This window comes from Hyla sarda, chromosome 4 (assembly GCF_029499605.1).
Source record: "Hyla sarda isolate aHylSar1 chromosome 4, aHylSar1.hap1, whole genome shotgun sequence".
In the NCBI taxonomy this organism is placed as follows: Eukaryota; Metazoa; Chordata; class Amphibia; order Anura; family Hylidae; genus Hyla; species Hyla sarda.
This window is the reverse complement of record NC_079192.1, coordinates 190308670-190334548: the sequence shown is the minus strand read 5'-3', so window position 1 is coordinate 190334548 and position 25879 is coordinate 190308670. Positions and strand designations below refer to the sequence as shown.

General features: G+C 44.7%; 1 protein-coding gene across 6 annotated transcripts in view; it reads right to left on the bottom strand.

Moving 5' to 3' along the window:
• The window catches only part of NRF1 (nuclear respiratory factor 1), a 67287-nt gene extending 54020 nt beyond the window's left edge, over positions 1-13267 (bottom strand). For 5 of the 6 annotated variants that reach the window (XM_056573145.1, XM_056573142.1, XM_056573147.1 and 2 more), the window contains exon 1: positions 13156-13267. The gene's annotated coding sequence lies outside the window, so the exon portion shown is untranslated. Of the gene's footprint in view, positions 1-12513; positions 12677-13155 lie in introns of those variants that run through there. The other variant, XM_056573143.1, reaches the window with a different exon arrangement.
• Between the last annotated feature and the right edge of the window lie 12612 nt (positions 13268-25879).

Below are 25879 nucleotides of genomic sequence, written 5' to 3'. Positions count from 1 at the left end.
TCACGGTTATTCCCAAAGAAGGTCGTGACCCGGGCCTCTGTGCTAGTTTCCGCCCCATATCTCTTCTTAACGCTGATATCAAACTGTTCACCAAACTACTGGCGGATCATCTGGCGTTGGTCCTTGGCTCCCTAGTCCACCCTGACCAGTCCGGATTCATGCGCTCCCGGGAGGCGCGAGATAATACTGTTCGTGCCTTCTCCATAATCGATAGAGCTACTGCTCTCAGGAAGCCGTTGCTGCTCCTTTCTCTCGACGCCGAGAAGGTGTTCGACAGGGTGGTCTGGGGATTCATGAGAGCAACACTGGAACAAATAGGCCTGGGTCCTTCAATGATGGGGCATGTGACGGCCCTGTACCGGGATCCTCAGGCTCGCGTGCGAGTTAAAGGGTCTCTGTCTTCCCCAATACCCATCCGGAACGGAACGCACCAGGGGTGCCCGCTCTCCCGCCTTCTGTACATATTGTGTATGGAGCATTTACTGATGGCTCTCAGATCTAACCCGAACGTCAAGGGATTTACCCCGGGGGGGGGGGCATCTCTGCTCTGTGTTTGCGGACGATCTCCTCCTCTACTTGGTCTCCCCGTGCACCTCCCTGCCGGCGGCATTGACTACTATACGACAATACTCCCACTGCAGCAACCATAGGATTAACATGTCCAAGAGTGTGGCTCTACCTGTGGCCCTACCGATGGACACTGTAGCGAGATTGAAGAGGGATTACCCTTTTCATTGGGCTACTAAGTCCTTTAAATACTTGGGCGTACATATCCCTTTGATCCTGGAGATGCTTTTGCCCTGAATATCAAGGCTCTGTCGGCGACCCTAGATGGGGACTTGCGTAGATGGATGGCTGGCACCTTCTCCTGGTTAGGGCGTGCTAATATTGTTAAAATGAATTTCCTCCCCCACTTGCTGTATTTATTCCAGACGATTCCTATAGCACTCCCGCATTCCTACTTTCATAAACTTAACAAGATGATACGCTCTTTCATATGGGCGGGTCGGACGTCTAGGATCTCTAGCCGGGTCCTGGTCAGGAGGAAGCAGGCAGGTGGGTCAGGCGGTTCCTGACTGTTAGGCTTATTATGTAGCGGCTACTCTGACCAGACTCCTAGACTTCATCCACGGTCGCGGCTCTAAGCAATGGATTTTGCTGGAAGCGCATGGCGCAGTCACAGATTTAGCCCAGTATCCTTGGTTGCCCCCAAGCACATACTCCCCACGAGTGTTGGAGGTACTGCCTTGGGTGTCCAGGGAATTGGTAGTAGCCCTGAACAGATATTTGAGGAGATCTCAGATTATAGCGACTGATGGCCCACTGACCCTGATCCTCGGTAATCCTAGTTTCCCGCCGGGAATGGCATCTGACTCCTTCCTGGGCCTTTCCTCGCCCCCGTCCCTACCCATTAGGTGTTTCCTCAACGGGAAGCAGCTGAAGCCCTACACAGAACTAGTTCCGACGCACCTTCAGATGCCAGTTAGACAGATGCAATACCTTCAACTGAGCCACTTCATTGCCACTGCAGGGCGCTCCTTACAGCTAGACCGACCCCTCCTTCCTTTTGAGGAGCTGTGTGTTTCTTCCTCCCCGGTACGTAAAACAGTCTCCCATGTGTACGACCTTCTTATAGAAGAGTCAGCTCGACAACCCCCCCCCCCCCCCCCCCAAAATTTAAAGCGGCCTGGAAGGAGGAACTACACACCACTATCGCTCGTTCTGACTGGACGTCAGCCTATGTCATGTGTCATAAGATGTCTATATCTTGCAGAGCACAGGAAACCAATTTTAAGATCCTGGCTAGGTGGTATAGGGTTCCGTCCTTACTGCATAAATTCTATCCTACGATATCCGATCTTTGCTGGCGCTGTGGTGCAGATAAGGGGACCATGACCCATTTCTGATGGTCCTGCCCCTCCCTCACAGCCTTTTGGTCGACTCTAATCACCCGAATTGAGGCGGTGACGGGAGTGACATACCCCAATGACCCGAAGGGACTTCTCGTGTCCGTATTACCACCTCCAGAAAATCCCCCGCTAGACTTCTGGCCAACATGATGCTCATGGTAGCTAGGTCGTTGATACCCAAGAAATGGAAGGACTGTAATCCCCCGACAATTACTGAGTGGTAGAAGGAAATTCTGTTTGTGAGCCGTATGGAGGAACTCATGGCCGTCTAGAACATCCGTACTACTAAGTATACATTGATATGGGGTCCGTGGCTTAATTTTCTCGATACCCAGCTCTATAGGGAGGATTAGCGATTCGTTTACGTCATGTTTTACAAATTCTGGACTTTTTCAAATTTTTTTAATTGACATTTTTTAACCCCTGTAGCTTTATTTTTTCCCACATACCAGGCTGTATGAGGGCTCATTTTTTGTGCCATAATTTGTTTTTTGTATCGGTACCATTTTGGCATTGATCTGACTTTTTAATCGGTTTTTAACTTTTTTTTCTGGGATATTATAAAAATTGCAAATATGTGGTTTGGTATTTTTTTACATTTACCGTACGGGATACATAATGTTATATTTTAATAGGTTGTACAATTACGCGCGAAGCGATACCAAATATGTTTATTTTTATTATGTTTGCATGTTTTTATATAGGGAAAAGGGGGCGATTTGAACTTTTAACATGGAAGGGGTTAATGCAGCGGTCTTCAAACTGTGGCCCTCCAGATGTTGCAAAACTACAACTCCCAGCATGCCCGGACAGCCAACGGCTGTCCTGGCATGCTGGGAATTGTAGTTTTGTAACATCTGGAGGGGCACAGTTTGAAGACCACTAGGTTAATGTGTGTCTTTCAAACTTTTATTAAATTTTTTTTATTTTACTTATTTCTTTACACTTTATTACACTTATAGGAGGAATCATTAGATTCCTCAGACAGATGAATAGATTCTATTGAACTCTATTAATCTGTGTGCTCTGTGATCCATTGATAGAGCCTGGTCCAGCCAGGATCTATCAATGACAGAGCGGGACAGGAGGAAGCAGAGGTAAGTCCTCCGGCTACCTCTATAGTGGATCGCCCCCCTGCGATCGCGCTGCGGGGGGGGGGGGGGGGGCGATCCACCCCACTAGCCCACCAGGGAGCATTCACATGTCCCTTTAGACGCCGCTGTCAGCTTTGACAGCGGCGATCTAAAGGGTTAATAGCCAGCCGCGGCGATCGCCGCATGCTGGCTATTAGCGGCGGCCCCCGGCTACTGAGAACAGCCAGGGGCTGCAGAGTATGGAGCGGGAAGGAATCCCGAGCCCGCTCCATACATACTGCAGAGCACCGCAAGCATCTCCCCGTGCAGACGGGCCTCCTCCCCTCAGCTCTCCGAAGCTACAGCTGGGGGGAGTGAAGGCAGAGGACGCAGGTCTGCACGGGGAGCAAGATACCACGCCCCCTCATCTCCCCCGCACGTCCGCAGAGCAGGGGAGAGAAGACACATACACAGCTTCTCATCTCCCCTGCTCTGCTTCGGCTTACACAGGCTGCAGAGTATGGAGCGGGCAGGAGTCGGGTGCCCGCTCCATACAGACTGCAGATTGCCGCCGCACTTGTCAGGTCCGGCCCAGCCCTGCTTGCCCGAAGCAGGGCTAAGGGCCGGACAAATTCACCTGCCCGGCACCCAAAACTGCTAGTACCGGGTGTCGGGCGATAGAAATTCCACATCCCTGCTGCAACTATCTATACTACATTCAAGGGGATACTACTTACTATTAAATGCAATCTTACAGCAAAGTCACCTGCACTAATTTGAATTTAAAGGTAGATAGTGCAGGTGACCGGGTTTCTACTGCTGCTCACCATGTGAACGTCAGAGCAATCACTTCGAAGACATCGGTTTCGCTGCCAATGCAAATTCCATGTTCGGCCCAATGGAGAAGAGAGAGATCTTGGCTCATACTACAGCAGCCGCCTCCATTGTACACAACAAGAACCCACATATCAGCACAATAAGCAGCACCAGAAACCGGGTCACCCTGGTGTCAGATACCCTTTAAAATAAAAAGTACTCGTACTTGGTATCGGCGAGTACTAGAATTAAAGTGACCTGAAGAAGTGCCAGGAGCGGCACGAAATAGCTATCGTTGCATACGGATGTGTCTCCTGAACGCCCCACTGCGCTACGCTTGAAAATGTACCTTGTCTAAAGAAATAAAGAAGTTTATACCTGTTCACTTAAACGTGAGTGCCCCCGTGTTTCTTTCTATTTGGATGTATTGTGGACATTGCTGTCGCTCATACGGGTGGAGCACCCAGGTGGAATAGTGTTGAAGATTTGTGCTATACCGCGGCTGCATGTTGTGATCGTCTTAGTTATTTACACAGCACCAGTGCCAGCCAATTTCTGCTTGAATAGTGTGACTAGAATTAAAGTATCTGTACTCGGTCTTAAAAAAATGGCATCAGGAAATCCCTAATTTAAATGTCAATGGATACTTTGCGCTGACACTGATGCTCCCTGAGCCTGCAGGACAGCTTGAATATCCTTGGAACTTGTTTGGGGCTGCTTATCCACCATCCCGACTATCCTGCGTTGACACCTTTCATCAATTTTTCTCTTCCGTCCACACCCAGGGAGATTAGCTACAGTGCCATGGGTTGCAAACTTGTTGATAATGTTGCACACGGTGGACAAAGGCAAATCTAGATCTCTGGAGATGGACTTGTAACCTTGAGATTGTTGATATTTTTCCACAATTTTGGTTCTCAAGTCCTCAGACAGTTCTCTTCTCTTTTTCTGTTGTCCATGCTTAGTATGGCACACACAGACACACAATGCAAAAACGAATTAACTTCTCTCCTTTTTGTCTTTCAGGTGTCATTTTTATATTGCCCACACCTGTTACTTGCCCCAGGTGAGTTTAAAGGAGCATCACATGTGTGAAAATCTTATTTTTCCACAATTTTGAAAAGGTGCCAATTTTAGTCAGCTCATTTTGGAGTTTGGTGTGATATGTCCAATTAGCTTTTTTTTCCCCTCCCTTTTTTGTTTAGTTCCAATATACAAAGGGAATAAACATGTGTATAGCAAAACGTGTTACTGCAATCCTTTTCTGTGAGAAATACTTTTACTTGAAAAATTTCAGGGGTACCAACATTTATGGCCATGACTGTATGTTAAATGTACATTTCATTTATAAGAAGAAAAAAAACATATACCTAAAAAAAAGTAAACATATGTAACATGTGTACAAAACATTCTGTCCCCTTTCAAATTCAAATAAATCATTAAATAGATGTCTACAAACGTCTGTCAAAGTAAACAATTACTCCCTTTTATATTTTGTAAAATACCATCTAAAAATAAATAATGACACTAGGCACAACATAGGTATAAGCAAAGCGCAGTCATGTCTTTGGACTCCACTCTACACTGAGCCAAGCATGTAGGTTCAGCTTTAAGAGGGGAATAGGCAACCTCCAGCAGACATTTATGTTTTGTAATGAATAAGGTAAATTAATTGGCAGCATGAAAGAACAATCGACTAACTTTCATCTGACAGCTCCATGTTCCTGGGTCTGGTAAGGTTTTACCCTCAGACTTCCCACCAAAGTGACATTTTTTACGCCTGATTCAGTGCAGTAACAATCTTCTGTTAGAAAGCCTCTTATATGTGCCTGAGGTTATGATAAGGCTACAGTGTGGAACCAGAGTCACTGCTGCTCTCCTAAAGGAGCACTTCAGTTTTTTGGGGATGGCAGTTTACTGTGGATGGGGAATAACAATAAGGATGCTGGTGTGGAAAGTTTTTTTTCTTGATCCATTTGCTTGGATGCTTTCCCATGTTTGTGGGGTTTTCTATTGAAATACTTGTTTCTTCCCTCACCCAAAAGCCATACTGATGGGTTATTAGATTTCCTAGGAGACTGTACAAGGGGAACCCTATTGTTGACAGGGGATGATCTGAATAAGGACAATCTCTGTACAATTGTACAACAAAAATAGATAAACATAGCCGCACATCCACCATTTGTAATTTGATCTACCTGCTTCTCAGCATAATTTAAAAAACTAATAGGTTGTTAATACACATTTTGATCAAAAAGTACAAGCCCATTCGCCACGTCAAGGCCATCTAGTCAGAGTGGGCACTGCCTCTTTCTCCCTAACCTGACACTGGCGTGGCACCGAGCGCCAACCACTGCCTCTGAGACACCAAGCCCACCGGGGGGAATGACCCAGTGGCCAGGCAGCCCCACTGCTGCCCGACCAAGCCCCTGGCTCTGGGCCACACCACCCCACAGACAAAAGCATCACAGAAACAATGGCCGCCACAGAGAACCACACCAGTATGAAACCTACCATGTGCTCCTTCCCGGTAAGGAGGAAACCCTTATGCAGTCTCCTGCTAATTAAAAATGCCTGGGCCGAATGGGTGGAGTGGAATGTTGGCCATGAAAGGAAGGAGAGACTACAAACGTACAGCAAAAATAGAGAAACATAGCCGCACATCCACCATTTGTATTTTTAAAGAGGGACTGCCTCTTTCTCCCTAACCTGACACTGGCGTAGCACCGAGCAGCGACCACTGCCTCCGAGACACCAAGCCCACCAGTGGAATGACCCAATGGCCAGGCAGCCATGCTGCTGCCCGGCCAATGCTGAGAAGCAAGAAGATCAAAATACATAATGATGATGTGCGGCTGTGTTTTTTTCCCTCTATTTTTGTTTTACAATTGTAGTCTGTCCCCTCTTTCATAGCCAGCACTTTGCTCCACCCATTCGGCCCAAGCATTTTTAATTAGCAGGAGACTGCATAAGGGTTTCCTCCTAATTCTCCCAGCCCTCTGGCAGGAAGCACTTGGTAGGTATTCACATTGGCGTTGTTGCACTGCGGCAGTCATTGTTACTGTGATGCTTTGTCTGTGGGGTGGTGTGGCCCAAGGCTTGGTCAGGCAGCAGTGGGGCTGCCTGGCTACTGGGTCGCTCCCCCTGTGGGCATGGTGCTGTGGTGGCTGCCGCCGCTACGCCAATGTTGGGTTAGGGAACCATTTTAAATACTTCAATTCTTGACGTGGCGAGTAGGCTTGTACTTTTTGATCAAAATGTAAACTAACAATCTGTTAGTGATTGAATTTATGCTGAGAAGCAAGTAGATCAAAATACAAATTGTGGATGTGCGAATGTTTCTTTTTCTCTATTTTTGTTTTACAATCTCTGTACAATGCTTCAGAGCACAGGCATTAGCATATAAAGTTGTATTATACAGGCAAACCAGTGGTCGATGTGACAACCAATAAAGTAAATTAGTAATTTTTTAAAGCGCAACTGTCACAAAAAAATGTAATGTAGCCATACCTTTGGCTGCCCTTTTTCATCTTTAATCACTTATAAATCTTTATCTTCTACAGTCAACCAGTCAGATGAGCATGGCTTGGGGTTTGCAATGCACTGGGACCACTGTGTGATAAGACACAGAGGTCCTTAGCGCATGCATCTCTGATGTCCTGGACGTGCACACCGGTTCAGCATGAATTAACAGAGCGAGCGCTCACTCCCGCCGTCTGACACCTTTGTGCGCCTGTGCAGTGCTAAACGCAGGGAGAATGTGCTCGTTCTGTGAATTCACACTGGGCCGGCACACACGTCCGGGACATCAAGGGCGCATGCTCTGAGGACCTGTGTCTTGTAACACAGCAGACCCAGCGCTGAAGTAGAGAAGATAGGCGTGGCATTACAAACCCCAAGCCACACCTATTCGACTGTGGTTGACCGCATAAGATAAAGATTGTAAAAGTAATTAAAGATGAAAAAGCACAGCCAAAGGATATCGCTGGATTTCATTTCATCACTACTATCATGGTAGTAGTCTAAGGGGTGAAAAATTTGTGACAGTTGCACTTTAAAAGGGGTTATCCAGGAATAAAACAAAAGTTAATTTCTTCAAAAAAAGGTTTTATGTGGTATTACAATTTGGCTCTATTCACTTCAATGGAACGTTGTTGAAATACCACACAACCTGAGGACAGATGCGTTGTCCCGATCAGCTAGAAAGCAAGCGGAGGTCCCCACACCTGCCTCGGTGATTGCTCCAAACCTGAAATCCAGGCTTGAGCAATCGACCGCTGATTACATTGATCTTTGCCGTGTCAATACAATAACACTGCAAAAAAAATAACAAATAAATAAAGCGTAAAAAAAAAAAAAAAGAGTTAAAGATCATTTAACACCTTCCCTAATAAAAGTAAGAATCACCCCCCTATTCCCATTGGGGAAAAAAAACTAAATAAAAATAAACATGTGGTATCATCGCATGTGGAAATGTCTCTCCAAACTCGGGAGTAATTGCGTTACAAATATTTTTTTTTTTGGGGGGGAGGCTTTTTCTCCTTTTACCCCTTATGAAAAGGAAAAGTTGGGGTCTACACCAGCCTGGTGTTGCCCCATACTTTTTATTTTCACAAGAGTTAAAAGGAAAAAAAGACCCAAAATTTGTAGACGGAAAATGCTCTGCGGACGCACAAGGCTCAGGAGTGAGAGCGCACTATGTACATTTGAGGTGATTTGCACAGGGATGGCTAATTTTACAGTGGTTCTGACAAACGCAAAAAATTACCCACGTGTGGCCCCATTTTGGAAACTACACCCCTCACGGAATGTGACAAGGGGTATAGTGAGCTGTAACACCCCACAGGTGTTTGACAAATTTTTTGTTAAAGTTGGATGGGAAAATGAAATAATTTTTTTAAGCTAAAATGCTGGTGTTACCCTAAATTTGTCATTTTCACAAGGGAAAATAGGAAAAAAAGGCCCCTCAAAATTTGCAACCCCATTTCTTCTGAGCAAGAACATACCCCATATGTGGATGTTAAGTGCTCTGCGGGCAAACTACAATGCTCAGAAGAGAAGGAGCGCCATTGGGCTTTTGGAGAGAAAAGTTGTCCGGAATTGAAGGCCATGTGTGTTTACATAGTGCAAGAACAATGGACCCCTCGGCCACATGTGACCCCATTTTGGAAACTACACCCCTCACTGAATTTAATAAGGGGTGCAGTGAGCATTTACACCCCCCCCCCCCACACACACACACACACACACAGGTGTCTGAGATTTTTGGAACAGTAGTCCGTGAAAATGAAAAATGTCATTTTTCATTTGCACAGCCCACTGTTCCAAAGATCTGTCAAACGCCAGTGGGGTGTAAATGCTCACTGCACCCCTTATTAAAGAAAGAAGAAATGGGGTTACAATTTTTAGGGGGCATTTTCTCCTATTACCCCTTGTAAAAATTTGAAATTTGGGGGAAAACAGCATTTTAGTGAAAAACATTTCTTCATTTACACATCCAACGAAAAGTCGTTTAACACCTGTGGGGTGTTAAGGCTCACTGAACCCCTTTTTATGTTCCTTGAGGGGTGTAGTTTCAACCATAAAACCATTTCAGCAAAATTTGCTTTCCAAAATCCCATTGTCGCACCTTCCGTTCTAGTGCACACGCAGAGCAATTGACATACACATGAGGTATTTCCCTACTCGAGAGAAGTGGGGTTTCAAATTTTGGGGGGATTTTTCTTCTTTCACCCCTTGTAAAAATTCAAAAAAATGGCTCTACAAGAACATGCGAGTGTAAAAAATGAAGATTTCGAATTTTCTCCTTCACTTTGCTGCTATTCCTGTGAAACACCTAAAGGGTTAAACTTTCTGAATGTCATTTTGAATACTTTGAGGGGTGCAGTTTTTATAATGGGGTATTTCTAACATGAAAGCCCCTCAAATCCACTTCAAACTGAACTGGTCCCTGAAAAATTCTGACTTCGAAATTTTCGTGGGAAAATTGCTGCTGGACTTTGAAGCCCTCTGATGTCTTCAAAAAGTAAAAACCTGCCAACTTTATGAAGCAAACATAAAGTAGACATATTGTATATGTGAATCAATATATAATTTATTTGGAATGTCTATTTTCCTTACAAGCAGAGAGCTTCAAAGTTAAAAAAAATTAAAAAATTTCATGAAATGAATATGTCATGAAAAAAACTCTCTCGGAATCAGAATAAACGGTAAAAGCATTCCAGAGTTATTAATGCATAAAGTGACAGTGGTCAGATTTGCAAAAAGGGGCTCAGTGCTTAAGAGGTTAAACACCACGGATGTAAATTTATTAGGGCCGTGGCCGGCACCTGATCTGTGAAGCGTGCTTTGTGCAACCGGGACCCATGGCTAATACCGGACATCGCCGATCGGGCTGATGGCCGAGATTAACCCCTTTAGATGCCGCTATCAAAGTTGATTGCGGCGTCTAAAACGGGAGAATATGCTGCCAATTAGCCCAGCAGAGCTGTTCGGGACCACTGCAGTGAAATCGTGGCGTCCCGAACAGCTGAGAATGCAGCAGGAGGCTCCATGCCTTGCTCCACACTGTCCGATGGGCTGCTCCAAGCCTGAGATTCTATGGAATAGCATTGATCAGTGTATTCAATCAGTGTAATGCATGTTATAGCCCACTATGGGAGCTATAACATAAAAAAATAAAAAATAAATAAAAAAAGTGTAAAAAAAAAAAAAGATAATAGATGTGCTAATAAAAGTCAGAATGACCCCCCTTTTCCAATAAAAAAAAAAATATATAAATGTAAAATAAAACAAAACATATGCGGTATCGCCGCATGCGTAAATGTCCGACCTATAAAAATATATTAATTAAACCGCATGGTTAATGGCGTACGCGCAAAAAAAATTCAAAAGTCCAAAATAGTGTATTTTTTGGTCAGTTTTTATACCAAAAAATGAATAAAAAGTGATCAAAAAGTCTGATCAAAACAAAAACAGTAGAGATAAAAACTTCAGATCACAGCGCAAAAAATGAGCCCTCGTACCGCCTCATACGCAGAAAAATAAAAAAAAAGTTATAGGGGTCAGATGACATAAGATGAAAATTTTAAACGTATAAATTTTCCTGCATGTAGTTATGATTTTTTCCAGAAGTACGACAAAATCCAACCTATATAAGTAGGGTATCATTTTAATTGCATGGACCTACAGAATACAGGTGTCATTTTTACAGAAAAATGTACTGCGTGGAATCGGAAGCCACCAAAATTACAAAATGGTTTTTTTTTGTAGCACTTTTTTCAGTTCCGCTGTAGATTTTTATGGTAAAATGACTCATTACAAAGTAGAATTGGTGTTGCAAAAAAAATAAAAAAGTAATCATATGGATTTTTAGGTGCAAATTTTTTAAGGAGGAAAAAACCAAAGTGCTTAAACGGAAAAAAAGCTTGGTCTAAAAGGGGTTAACAGCACAATTACATTTATACATGTCTATCTCCCATAGACTTGCCCCCTTCCACAGACTTGCAATAAGGTGGCAGAGCGTGACGGCACGAGGGGGTGTGGCCGACCCCTGCCGCACAGCGTTTGGAACGAAATGTTCTGAACGCTGGCCAGTTTAATTGTAATACTGGGAGTGAATATGAGGTGATGGGCGTGATCTTACAATTCGGTAGTGTGTATTAGGCACACACACCCCTCAATGTACAGCATTCACATGTATAATCATACCCACCACCTGATATTTACTCCCATTACCAAAATTAAGTTCACATCCCCTGACTGCATAATCCCGCCCCATCACTTGGACATTTTCATTTTTGCGTTTTCGTTTTCCTTGTTTAGTTTGTACATTTCAGCATTTTATATTTATGTTACACTTTCAAGTCACCATATGGGACTATTATATGCAGTCACTGGACTGTAAAGCACTGCTCAGTACAATGTAAGAACATGGGACATTTATCAAAACCTGTTCAGAAAAGTTGCTGTGTTGCCCTTAGCAACCGATCAGATTGCCTCAAATTTTTTTTAGAGGACTTTTCAGAAATTAAAAAAGCAATCTTATTGGCTGCTATGTGCAACTCAGCAACTTTTCCTCTGGACAGGATTTGATAAATGTCCCCCATAGTACTATCAAGGATCTTGTATAAAGCATGCCGCACAAGAAGATTGGAGATCCTGCATGCCGGAGGAAGGTAATAGACTTCCAGCCACCATTTGGACCCCTATGATTGCACTGGAGTGGACCGCTGTAAATATACGTCACTGTGCTCAAAGAGGCACACTGCAGCGCTGTGCATTTACTGCATGTGTCCTTAAAAAAAGCTGCGCTGGAGGGAACATGAAGCCAGAACTGATCCTATTCATTTGAATGGGACAGTTCACAATCATCCAGCATCTCAGTCTGGCATTCACAAACAATGGACACTGGATGATGCACTTCTGGCATGAGTTATGGCCATTTTCATCCAGTTTCGCTGGACATATGTAAACCTAGCCTTACACAGGGCAACAATGTCCTGTCCGGCCAATAACTACTGTGCATGGACAACAGGTATTAAAAACCGTTCATCTCGCAATAGTTGCTGGCCAATGAGTGTAGCTGGGTATGATGATGGTGAGGGCACACACCTTTTCCCCATTGATAATGGTACAAATCATGGGTCATGGCTCAGCCCAGAATGGTTACATGTATACAGTTCATGGAGTATTGTAAATAATAGATCCAATACCTCCAAGCAAGAAATGTACTGATGTACAATGGTGATGTGTGGGATGGAGAAGGCATCAGTCAGATCTGATCATTTATAGCACCATAGAATTATTACTGACATCAATTGGGTGATCAGCCATAATCCCTGAGTGCAGGCCAGCTCCAGGCAGTCACAGCTGTATAGGCAGATTATGGTATCCATCCCACTGGGTTCCTATATCCCTGGGTGGTGGATGCATGGGGTTACACACTGCCTCTATGATAAAGGGTTAATACTCCAGGCTGATCGCATCCACTGTCCCTATGCCCCCATTCACACTACAAATCCCTGTACACAGCTGGCTCTGCACGGATACACTGGGGCACACATTGGGCCTTGTCTGCTACCTGCAGGCAGCGGAACACCCCGCCGGGAGGCCAGGCCTCTACCCTCATCCAGCCCTAGAAATGACCGCCTTAACAGGGGCCTAGCAAGGCCTGCAGCCTGTTCCCCGCCGTTTAGTAGCGCTCTAGCCGACTCCCGGCGCCCCACTTCCCCTAGTTATCCCCGGCAAGCGCTGTGCGGGGCGGAGCTGCTGGCTGAGCCCCGGAGCCCGAGCTCCGTGTTGCGGCTGCGCCAGCAGGGCTGAGATAGCTGGAGATTGCGCGGTAGGGCACTCACCTCAGAGCGGCTGCGCTACAGCGAGCCTGCGCCGTGACACTCAAGCGAGGACCTCTCTGAGCTGCAATGGCTGCAGGAGCCCACGCTACACACGGCCAGAGCTGGAGCTGCGTCAACGGCGTCATGACGTCACGGCTCAGCCTAGCGCGCGTAACGACCCATGCAGTCGGCCATTGAGGGAAGGTCATGAGGTGGTGTGTCCTGTCTATTGTTATGTTACTACTGCCGAATCTTCACTATATCTTTTACTTTCACATTATAGGTATGTTGTTGGGAATTCAGACATGTTTTTCATGTCTTCATACAAGGGCTTTCTAGTTCCAACAACCCATTTTCTTCCTCATTCATGAAGTGATGGACCCACAAGATCTCTGAAGATGTCTTGTGGTATCTAGCGCCAAGATGTTAGCAGTAGATCTGTAAGTAGTTCTGGAAATTGTGGTGCGGCCTCCAGATTCGGGGAAATTGGAGGCCAAGTCCACCCCTGATCTCTATCATGTTCCTGAACCATTCCTGAATGGCTTTCCCAGTGTGGCAGGGACCAATTATCCCCTTAAGGACGCAGCATTTTTCCGTTTTTGCATTTTCATTTTTTCCTCATCACCTTCTAAAAATCATATCCCTTTCAATTTTGCACATAAAATTCCATATTATGACTTATTTTTTGCGCCACCAATTCTACTTTGCAGTGACATTAGTCATTTTACCAAAAAATTCACAGTGAAACGGAAAAAAAATTGAAGAAAAAAATGTCATTTTGTAACTTTTAGGGATAACCCCTTTAAAGTCTTATCCCTACGCATTTTTATTCTAGCGTCCTGTAAATTCTGACGGAAAGACTTCCTCAAGAGCAACAACCTACAGGTATGCAGCCAACCATAATGGAAAACCAGGAGCAACCAACGTATTAACATTAGGTCACAGGGACCACAATAAAACTATAAATGAAGAAGAAGTCAACAAGCATACAGAAAACATAAAAAACCTGCCACTACACCACAGCCATATAAGCTATAATAGGCGTTTTGGGGGGAAAAAAGATACTTTGCTGCGGGCGCTAGGTATAGGTCAGTGGCAGAGCTGCCGGTAATGTATCCTGTTTCCGGATACACTATCAGGAGCTCTGTCACTGCAGGGCCAGCTATTATGCTTCTTATGCCCTAAATATAGTCAGGTCCATAAATATTGGGACATCGACACAATTCTAACATTTTTGGCTGTATACACCACCACAATGGATTTGTAATGAAACAAACAAGATGTGCTTTAACTGAAGATTGTCAGCTTTAATTTGCGGGTATTTACATCCAAATCAGGCGAACGGTACAGGAATTACAACAGTTTGCATATGTGCCTCCCAATTGTTAAGATACCAAATTTAATGGGACAATTGGCTTCTCAGCTGTTATTCCCTCATTATCCCAATTACAATGAGCAGATAAAAGGTCCAGAGTTAATTTCAAGTGTGCTATTTGCATTTGGAATATGTTGCTGTTAACTCTCAAGATGAGATCCAAAGAGCTGTCACTATCAGTGAAGCAAGCTATCATTAGGCTGAAAAAAAAACCATCAGAGAGATAGCCAAAACATTAGGCATGGCCAAAACAACGGTTTGGAATATTCTTAAAAAGAAGGAATGCACTGGTGAGCTCAGCAACACCAAAAGACCCGGAAGACCAAGACAACTGTGGAGGATGACCAAAGAATTCTTTCCCTGGTGAAGAAAACCCCATTCACAACACTTGGTCAGATGAAGAACACTCTCCAGGTGGTAGGTGTACCGTATTTTTCGCCCTATAGGACGCACCGGGGTATAAGACACACCCAATTTATAGGTGCAAAATCTAAAAAAATAAAGATTTTGAACCCAATAGTGGTCTTCAACCTGCGGACCTCCAGATGTTGCAAAACTACAACTCCCGGCATGCTGGGAGTTGTAGTTTTGCAACATCTGGAGGTCCGCAGATTGAAGACCACTGCATAGGAGGTAATACTCACGTGTCCCCGCCGCTCCGGACCCGTCACCGCTGCCCTGGATGTCGCTCCATCGCTGTCGCTGTGTCCCCGTCGCTCCGGAACGTCTCTGCTGCCGGCCGGGTATCCTCGCTCTCCGTCGCCACCATCACGTCGTTACGCACGCCGACGCACGTACGCGACAACGAGGAAGGAGAGCGCCGGCCATACAGGGGATCCCTGAATGGAGAAGACACAGAGGAGGCAGGTAAGGTCCCTCCCGGTGTCCTGTAAGCACTAACCCGGCTATTCAGTCGGGCTGTTCTGGACCGCCGCGGTGAAATCGTGGCGGTCCCGAACAGCCCGACTGAACAGCCGGGTTAGTGTCACTTTCCCTTCAGACGCGGCGGTCAGCCGTGATCGCCGTGTCTGAAGGGTTAATACAGGGCATCACCGCGATCGGTGATGTCCTGTATTAGCCGCGGGTCCCGGCCGTTGATGGCAGCAGGGACCGCCGCGATAGGGGTGTATTCGCTGTATAAGACGCACAGACTTTTCCCCCCCAGTTTTGGGGAAGAAAAAGTGTGTCTTATACGGCGAAAAATACAGTATGTGTCAAAGTCAACAATCAAGAGAAGACTTCACCAGAGTGAATACAGAGGGTTCACCACAAGATGGAAACCATTGGTGAGTCTCAAAAACAGGAAGGTCAGATTAGAGTTTGCCAAACGACATCTAAAAAAGCCTTCACAGTTCTGGAACAGCATCCTATGGACAGATGAGACCGAGATCAACTTGTACCAGAGTGATGGGAAGAGAAGAGTATGGAGAAGGAAAGAACATGATCCTAAGCATAAAACCTCATCAGTGAAGCATGGTGGTGGTTATGTCATGACGTGAGCATGTATGGCTGCCAATGGAACTGCTTCTCTTGTATTTATTGATGATGTGACTGCTGACAAAAGCAGCAAGATGAATTCTAAAGTGTTTTGGGCAATATTATCCGCTCATTGTCAGCAAAATACTTCAGAACGCTTCACAGTGCAGATGGACAATGACCCAAAGCATACTGCAAAAGCAACCAAAGAGTTTTTTTAAGGGAAAGAAGTGGAATGTTATGCAATGGCCAAGTCAATCACCTGAACTGAATCAGATTGAGCATGTATTTCACTTGCTGAAGAAAAAAAAATTAAGGGAAAATGCCCCAAGAACAAGCAGGAACTGAATACAGTTACAGTAGAGGCCTGGCAGAGCATCACCAGGGATGAAACCCAGCATCCGGTGATGTCTATGCGTTCCAGACTTCAGGCTGTAATTGACTGCAAAGGATTTGCAACCAAGTATTAACCCCTTTAAGACCGAGGGTTTTTCCGTTTTTGCATTTTCGTTTTTTCCTCCTTTCCTTTAAAAATTCATAACTCTTTCAATTTTGCACCTAAAAATCCATATGATGGCTTATTTTTTACGTCACCAATTCTACTTTGTAATGACATCAGTCATTTTTCCCAAAAATCTACGGTGAAACGGAAAAAAAAATCATTGTGAGACAAAATTGAAAAAAAACGCTGTTTTGTAACTTTTGGGGGCTTCCGTTTCTACGTAGTACATTTTTCGGAAAAAATTACACCTTATCTTTATTCTGTAGGTCCATACGATTAAAATGATACCCTACTTATATAGGTTTGATTTTGTCCTACTTCTGGAAAAAATCATAACTACATGCAGGAAAATTAATACGTTTAAAATTGTCATCTTCTGGCCCCTATAACTTTTTTATTTTTGCGCATATGGGGCGGTATGAGGGCTCATTTTTTGCGCGGTGATCTGAAGTTTTTAGCGGTACAATTTTTGCATTGATAGGACTTATTAATCGGTTTTTATTCATTTTTTCATGATATAAAAAGTGACCAAAAATGCACTATTTTGGACTTTGGAATTTTTTTGCGCGTACGCCATTGACCGTGCGGTTTATTTAGTGATATTTTTATAATTCGGACATTTCCGCACGCGCCGATACCATGTATGTTTATTTTTATTTACACTGTGTTTTTTTTTTTATGGGAAAAGGGGGGTGATTCAAACTTTTAATAGGGAAGGGGTTAAATGATCTTTATTCACTTTTCTTTTTTTTTTTTGCAGTGTTATAGGTCCCATAGGGACCTATAACATTGCACACACTGATCTTTATCATTGATCACTGGTTTCTCATAGGAAACCAGTGATCGATGATTCTGCCGCATGACTGCTCATGCCTGGATCTCAGGCACTGAGCAGTCATTCTGCGATCGGACAGCGAGGAGGCAGGTAGAGACCCTCCTGCTGTCCTGTAAGCTGTTCGGGATGCCGCGATTTCGCCGCGGCTATCCCGAACAGCCCACTGAGCTAACCGGCATACTTTCACTTTCATTTTAGACGCGGCGTTCAACTTTGAATGCCGCGTCTAAAGGGTTAATAGCGCGCGGCACTGCGATCAATGCCGCACGCTATTAGCCACGGGTCCCGGCCGTTGTAAGAGGCCGGGCCCGACCCACTATGACGCGGGGCACGCAGTGGCCCTGCGTTATAGATCGGGAGCGGACACATGACGTTCCAGTACGTCATGTGTCCTTAAGGAGTTAAAAAGTGAAAGTTTGATTTATGATTATTATTCTGTCCCATTACTTTTGGTCTCTTTACAAGTGGGGGGCACAACCCCCCCCGACCAACCGTGCCGTCCATTATAGATTATAAGGCTGCGGTGTAGTACCATAAGACCTCATACTGTGACTGATGTGGCAGTTTTTTTATGTTTTCTGTATGCCTGTCGCCTTATTCATAATTTATCGTGGTCCCTGTGACCTATGTTAATACGTTGGTTGCCCTTGGCTCTCCATTATGGTTGGCTGCATATCTGTATGTCATTTTCCCTGAGGAAGTCCTCGCGTCAAAATTTACAGGACACTAGGATAGAAACGCGTTGGCATAAGACTTTAATTATGTATGCTTTCCTTAATTAATTTTGTGATGTACTTTGACTAACGGGAGCCCTTTGCTTATCTACTGTATGTCATGAGCTATGACATATTGACAGGCAAACTATTGTGATTATCTTTGTGAGCACTTTCTTTGCTGTGAGATTCATTAATTTGTTTGCCTTATTTATTAGACTTCCTTTACTATTTTAAAGACTATATGGTACCTCAGTCCTAGTGATATGCTATTGTAATTGATCTTTGTAATCCGTGAGGTGGCTCTAACTGGTTGGTGTGTAACCTTCATTTTTTCATGTGTTTGCTTCTTAGCCAGTAAAGGCCTTAAAGGGGTACTCTGGATTTTTATTTATTTAACTGTGCTACAGGGGATGTAAAGTTAGTGTAGTTCATAATATAGTGTCTGAATGATGGCTGTGTTTGATGCCAAAGGCTGTCCGGGCATGCAGGGAGTTGTAGTTTTGCAACAGCTGGAGGCACACTGGTTTGGAAACAATGGTCTAGGTCAGTGATGGCAAACCTTTTTGAGCCCGAGTGCCCAAACCGTAATGCATGCCAACTATTTTTCCCTCAAAGTGCCAGCACAGCAATTAAATTAGAATACTGAGGTTTAAGTTTAGAAAAAACAATTAGGTAGGCAGTATGTTCCCCCACATTAGGTTGTAGTTTCCCCACAGTAGGTGGGCAGTATAGTTTCCACACATTAGGTTGGCAGTATAGTTCTCCAAAAAAAGAGACTCCAGCTCACCATAAGAAAGTCCCGGAAGGAAGGTGTCATATTCCTGGGAGCACGAGAACTTGTAGCCGAGCCATATCCTCGGGAGACAGCAAAACTTCATGGAAGGAACATGGGGGGTGGGGGAAACTCAGCTCCTCTTGGCGTAAAAATATAGTTTTATTAAGGTTCCATTAAAATTATAGAAATAGGACAATAAACAAAAAACACCCGTGCATAGTGAGTTAAAAAACGCTTGCAACAGCCCGAAACGCGTCGGTCTGTGCGTTTTTTAACTCACTATGCACGGGTTTTTTGTTTATTGTCCTATTTCTATAATTTTAATGGAACCTTAATAAAACTATATTTTTACGCCAAGAGGAGCTGAGTTTCCCCCACCCGGAGCTGAGTTTCCCTCACCCCCCATGTTCCTTCCATGAAGTATAGTTCCCCCACATTAGTTTGGCAGTATAGTTCCCCCACATTAGATTGTAGTTCCCCCACATTAGGTTGTAGTTCCCCCACAATAGGTTGTAGTTCCCCCACATTAGGTTGGCAGTATGTTCCCCCACATTAGTTTGCAGTTCCCCCACCATAGGTTGCAGTTCCCCCTACATTAGGTTGCAGTTCCCCCACATTAGCTTGGCAGTATGTTCCCCCCCCCCCACATTTGGTTGTAGTCCCCCCACATTAGGTGCAGTATAGTTCCCCCACAGACATACAGCCTTCAGCCATATACAGTGTATGGCTGGAGGCTGTATGTCTGTGTACTGCCTCACAGTGCTCCGTCCACCGCTCCTGGTGGTCGGAGCGCCGAAGCTGAAGTGTAGCTGGTAACTTACCATGCCGGTCAGCGCGGTCCTCCTCCTTGATGCTCCGCTCCACGGGACGTCAGTGACGTCCCTGCGTGCGCTACCTCACGGCGGCCCCTGCGTTTTTAAAGTTAACGCGGGCCGCAGAAAGGTAACCGGGACATCTTGGTGTCCCAAAAAGATCTTACGGGACAGGGATGTCCCGGTTTGCCCCGCCTGGCGAACTATGGCCGCATGCCCACAGAGGGGACTCGGCGTGCCACCTGTGGCACGCGTGCCATAGGTTCGCCATCACTGGTCTAGGTGGTTGTGGTTGCTGCTGCATAGAAAGTTGATCATGAATAGAAGGGTAACTATTTTGGCCGCTAATTATTTAGTTATTTTATTAAATGTCACAAATGTTTATTTGTAAATTTTGTTGTTAATTATTCTCACTTTAACAGATGACAATAAACAAGTGAGATGGAAAAAGATAGATATTCAGATAATTACCTGTAAATTCTGTGGCTGGCTGAAATAATGTGCATGCTTAAAAAAAATTAAACTTAGTTTGTAAAATTGTTTCTTTATTAGACATGTGTTTTGGGTAGTTGGGCTTTGCTAATCATTTGCTAAGCCTACAAGAAAAAACTGGCTGGCGATTAGTGAAGTATATTGCTCAAAAAATAAAAATAAAGGGAACACTTAAACAACACAATGGCCCTCATTTACTAACGTGAAACCGACAGTTTTTGTCGGGTTGTGCGACCAAATTTGTGTCGCATAGTCCATGCGACACAAATTTTGTCGCACAACCCGACAAAAGATATCATCACTCAGAGTGTTTTTTAAACCCGTCAAAATGGGCGTGGTTATCACAAAAAGGGGCGGAAAACCTGTGAATTCTTCTTCACCAAAACCCGACAGCTCTGAGCTGTCGGGAAATTACTGAAAACCGAGTGAATCCTACCCCCATCATAGAACAGGGTCTGTTCCATGTTGGGGGTAGTAGTACAGGGGTTGATCGCATCGGGTCTCACTTCTGAGACCCGATCCGATCAAAAGTTATTAAGCAGGGGAGCGGGTGGCATGGTCTGCTCCCCAGCAATGTACGATGTGTTTTACTTTCATTTTCCCAGCCGGGATCCCTGAATAGCCCGTACTGAGGAGCCATTCAGGGATCCCTGCGAGCTACGGTGGGGAAAGATATATAAAATCGCTGGGGGGGAATGTATATGTCCCCACAGCTTCTATATATCTTGCCCCCCGCTGCGCAATATGTCTTGTCCCCCGCACAACGCTATTATATACCCCCCGCAGCGCATGTAGATATATATTATATATGCCCCGCACAGCGCATCTATATACGTATGCCTCTGAAGCGCTATCAATGACTAATGCAGTGGTCTCCAACTTGCAGACCTCCAGATGTTGCAAAACTAAAACTCCCAGCATGCACGGAGGTCCGCAAGTTGGAGACCACTGGCTAATACTTGTCAATGATAGCGCTTCAGAGGCATGTGTATAGAAACGAAGTGGGGAGCAGACATATGGCGTTATCTGGTCCCCACTTCGCTACAATACACAATCCTCAGCCATCACCGGAGCTGCCCCATTGCCTCCCCCATCCCCGGTGTTATAATTACCTGTTGCCGGGGTCCGAGGTCCGCGATGCTCCTGGTTTCGGCGCTCTTGCTGTGCGCTGTCACTGTGCGCACTGATGGTGACGTCATGACGTGCGTTGGGGACGTCACCATCAGTGCGCACAGTGACAGCGCACAGCAAGAGCGCCGAAGCCAGGAGCATCACGGACCTCGGACCCCGGCAACAGGTAATTATAACACCGGGGATGGGGGAGGCGATGGGGCAGCTCCAGTGATGGCTGAGGATTGTGTATTGTAGCGAAGTGGGGACCAGATAACGCTATATGTCTGCTCCCCACTTCGCTTCTATACACATGCCTCTGAAGCGCTATCATTGACAAGTATTAGCCAGTGGTCTCCAACTTGCGGACCTCCAGATGTTGCAAAACTATAACTCCCAGAATGCTTTGTGCATGCTGGGAGTTGTAGTTTTGCAACATCTGGAGGTCTGCAAGTTGGAGAACACTGCATTAGTCATTGATAGCGCTTCAGAGGCATGTGTATATAGATGCGCTGTGCGGGACATATATACATGCGCTGTGCGGGACATATATACATGCGCTGTGCGGGGGACATATATACAATTTACCGTGCAACACAATTTCCAACCCGTGGGACACAATTTTTTTCCCATGCGACACATTAGTAAATCAGGGAGATGTTTCACCTTTTTTTTTTTTTACTCCGAGAGCATGCGACACTTTCAGGAAACCCGTGCGCCCCAAAAGAATTGTCAGGCGACAGATTAGTAAATATGGAGATTTTCACTCAGAGAATTCAGGGAAAACACTCAGATTAAACCGACACTCTTAGTAAATGAGGGCCAATGGCCCTTATTTACTAAGAGTGTTGTGTAGGTTTCTTTGTGGGTTTTAATTCCCTACAATTTATTTTCCATGGTATTTGCTAAGGTTTCCCTACATTTTCCACTTTCCCTACATTTTGCTTTTTTTACACATGTTCTGATCGGTTTTCCTCAGCTCAAATCCACCACATTTTATGTGGAAACCTTAGTAAATATGTTGGGTTTTTGTGAAAATGTTGGGAACACGCCCCTTTTCAAAGACAACACCCCCTTTTCCAGACAGCCACGCCCCTTTTTTCGGGTTTTCCTAGCAAAATGGAGAGTTAGTTGGGGTTTTTTCAATTCTGGCGCAAAATCTGGCGCAGACAGAATTTCTGGCGCAATGTGACAGAATCTGCCGCACAACCCGATAAAACATGTCAGGTTTGCAATAGTAAATGAGGGCCAATGTAACTCCAAGTCAATCACACTTCTGTGAAATCACACTGTCCATTCAGAAAGCAACACTGATTCACAATCAATTTCACATGCTGTTGTGCAAATGGAACAGACAACAGGTGGAAATTATAGACAATTAGCAAGACACACCCAATAAAGGAGTGGTTTTGCAGGTGGTGACCACAGACCACTTCTCAGTTCCTATGCTTCCTGGCTGATGTTTGGTCACTTTTGAATGCTGGCTGTGCTTTCACTTTAGTGGTTGCATGAGACGGAGTCTACAACCCACACAAGTGGCTCAGGTAGTGCAGCTCATCCAGGATGGCATATCAATGCGAGCTGCAGGACCACTACCTCCGCCTTTGTGCAAGGAGGAGCACTGCCAGGGCCCTGCAAAATGACCTCCAGTAGGCCACAAATGTGCATGTATCCACTCAAACGATCAGAAACAGACTCCATGAGGGTGGTATGAGGGCCTGACATCTACAGGTGGGGGTTGTGCTTACAGCCCAACACCATGCAGGACGTCTGGCATTTGCCAGAGAACACCAAGATTGGCAAATTCGCGACTGGCGCCCTGTGCTCTTCACAGATGAAAGCAGATTCACACTGAGCACATGTGACAGCCGTGGAGAACGTTCTTCTGCCTGCAACATCCTCCAGCATGACCGGTTTGGCGGTGGGTCAGTAATGGTGTGGGGTGGCATTTCTGTGGGGGGCCGCACAGCCCTCCATGTGCTTGCCAGAGGTAGCCTGACTGCCATTAGGTACCGAGATGAGATCCTCAGACCCCTTGTGAGACCATATGCTGGTGCGGTTGGCCCTGGGTTCCTCCTAATGCAAGACAATGCTAGACCTCATGTAGCTGGAGTGTGTCAGCAGTTCCTGCAAGAAGAAGGCATTGATGCTATGGACTGGCCGCCCAGTCCCCAGACCTGAATCCAATTGAGCACATCTGGGACATCATGTCTCGCTCCATCCACCAATGCCAAGTAGCACCACAGACTGTCCAGGAGTTGCCCAGGCATTGTAGGGAGGTCATACGGGCACGTGGAGACCACATACACTACTGAGCCTCATTTTGACTTGTTTTAAGGACATTACATCAAAGTTGGATCAGTCTGTAGTGTGGTTTTCCACTTTGATTTTGAGTGTGACTCCATATCCCGACCTCCATGGGTTAATAAATTTGATTTCCATTACAAAATTTTGTCTGATTGTGTTGGCAGCACATTCAACTATGTAAAGATGAAAGTATTTCATATGATTAGTTCATTCATTCAGATATAGAATGTGTTATCTTAGTGTTCCCTTAATTTTTTTGAGCAGTGTATATGCACTCAATGGCAGCCATTCGTTGAATGTAACAGATGGGGGAGCACGCAGTGAGCATGTCTATGTGCTACATGCTCTCTGTCTTATTAGGTCATGTGACTGTGTTAGGGTGCATTCACAGCATATTTTTGCTATACAGTTCCCGAATACATTTTCAATTTGAAAACCGTATGGAACCGTTTTGAAAACCGTATGCCAAACGATGCATCTGGGTGCATCCGTTTTACGTCTTGTACGGTTTTCTCAGTTTTTTTTCCTGTACCCAAACTGTAGCCTACCACGGTTTTTGGTCCAGGTGAAAAGGCGTATTGAAACCATATACGTTTTGTTTTTTTTAACATGGGAGTCAATGGGAACCGTATGTGCATACGGTTCCATCCGGTTTGCACCATACGGTTTTTTACTTTGCACCGTTTTTTTTTCTTGGAATTTCAATCAAACAAGTGAAACTAGAGACAGTAGCTTTTTCTCCACTTACTGCTGGTGAAAGTGTATTGCCTGGAGAAAAGAAACAATCATTTCTTTATCTGAATAACACCTTTAAGTAATGCAATTTGTAATGTCCAGAGACTTGGTTAGTATAAGCCGAGTAAGACCACTACGATTAACCCCTTAAGGATGCAGGGAGTATGGGTACGCCCCCGTTCCCGAGTCTTTAAGGACTAAGGGCGTACCTGTACGCCCTGATCCCGCTAATGGGGTTTAAACCGTTCTCACGAGCGGAGAACGGGTTAAACTCTGTGGGTCCCGGTTGCTACGGGCAGCCAGGACCCACAACTAATGCCGGGCACCCCCGATCGGGCCGATGCCCCGCATTAACCCTTTAGACTCCGCAATCAAAGTTGATTGCGGCGTCTAAACTGAAAGTGAAACTATCCCGGCAGCTCAGCGGAGGTGATTGGGACTATCGCGACAGAATCGCGATGTCCCGATCAGCTTACAGGAAGATGGGAGGGTCCTCTCCTGCCTCCTCCTTGTCCGATTGGCAATCTACTGCTCCATGCCTTGCGCAGCAGGCTAGAGCAGCAGAGCGCCAGGAACACTGATCAATGCTATGTTATGACATAGCATTGAACAGTGTATGCAATCAAAAGATTGCATGGTATAGCCCCCTAAGGGGGCTAAAAAAAAAAAAAAAAAGTTAAAAGTGGTAAAAAAATAAGAGAATAAATGTGAATAAGCCCCCCCCTATAAAAATGTAAATCACCCCCCTTTTCCTATTTTTTTAATAAAATAAGGTAATAAAAAATCATATGTGGTACCACCGCGTGCGTAAATGTCTGATTAAAATATAAGGTTAGCTAAACAGCACGGTCGATGGCGTACACGTAAATAAATACCAAAGTCCAAAATTTTTAATTTTTGGTCACTTCATACACCATAAAAATATTAATAAAAAGCGATCAAAAAGTCCCATGAAAAGAAAAATAGTACCGATAAAAACTACAGAACAAGGCACAAAAAATAAGCCCTCATAAAGCCCCATACGTGGAAAAATAAAAAAGTTATAGGGGTCAGAAGATGACAATTTTAAACATACTAATTTGGTGCATGTAGTTATAATTTTTTTTAAAGTAGTAAAATAAATAAAAACAACATAAATTGGGTATCCCTGTAACTGTATGGACCTACAGAATAAAGATAATGTGTCATTTTTACCGAAAAGTGCACTGCGTAGAAACGGAAGCCCCAAAAATTTGCAAAATGGCGTTTTTTCATTTCACACCACTAATAATTTTTTTTGTTTTGCCGCAGATTATGTTATAAAGTAAGTAATGTCATTACAAAGTACAATTGGTGACGCAAAAAACTAGCCCTTATATGGGTCTGTAGGTGCAAAATTTAACATGTTATGATTTTTAGAAGATGAGGAAGAAAAACAAAAGTGCAAAAATGAAGATTCTTTTGAGTCCTTAAGGGGTTAAAGACACAAAAGGGATAATTAAAAGAAAGTGCCAAATTAATACCGGTCTCCTACCAAAATCTGGAATTGCATGCATTGATTGAGAGGATATAAAAAGAATAGCAATACAATTAAAAAATCTAACAGTGTACCCCTCTTTCATCTTTTGATG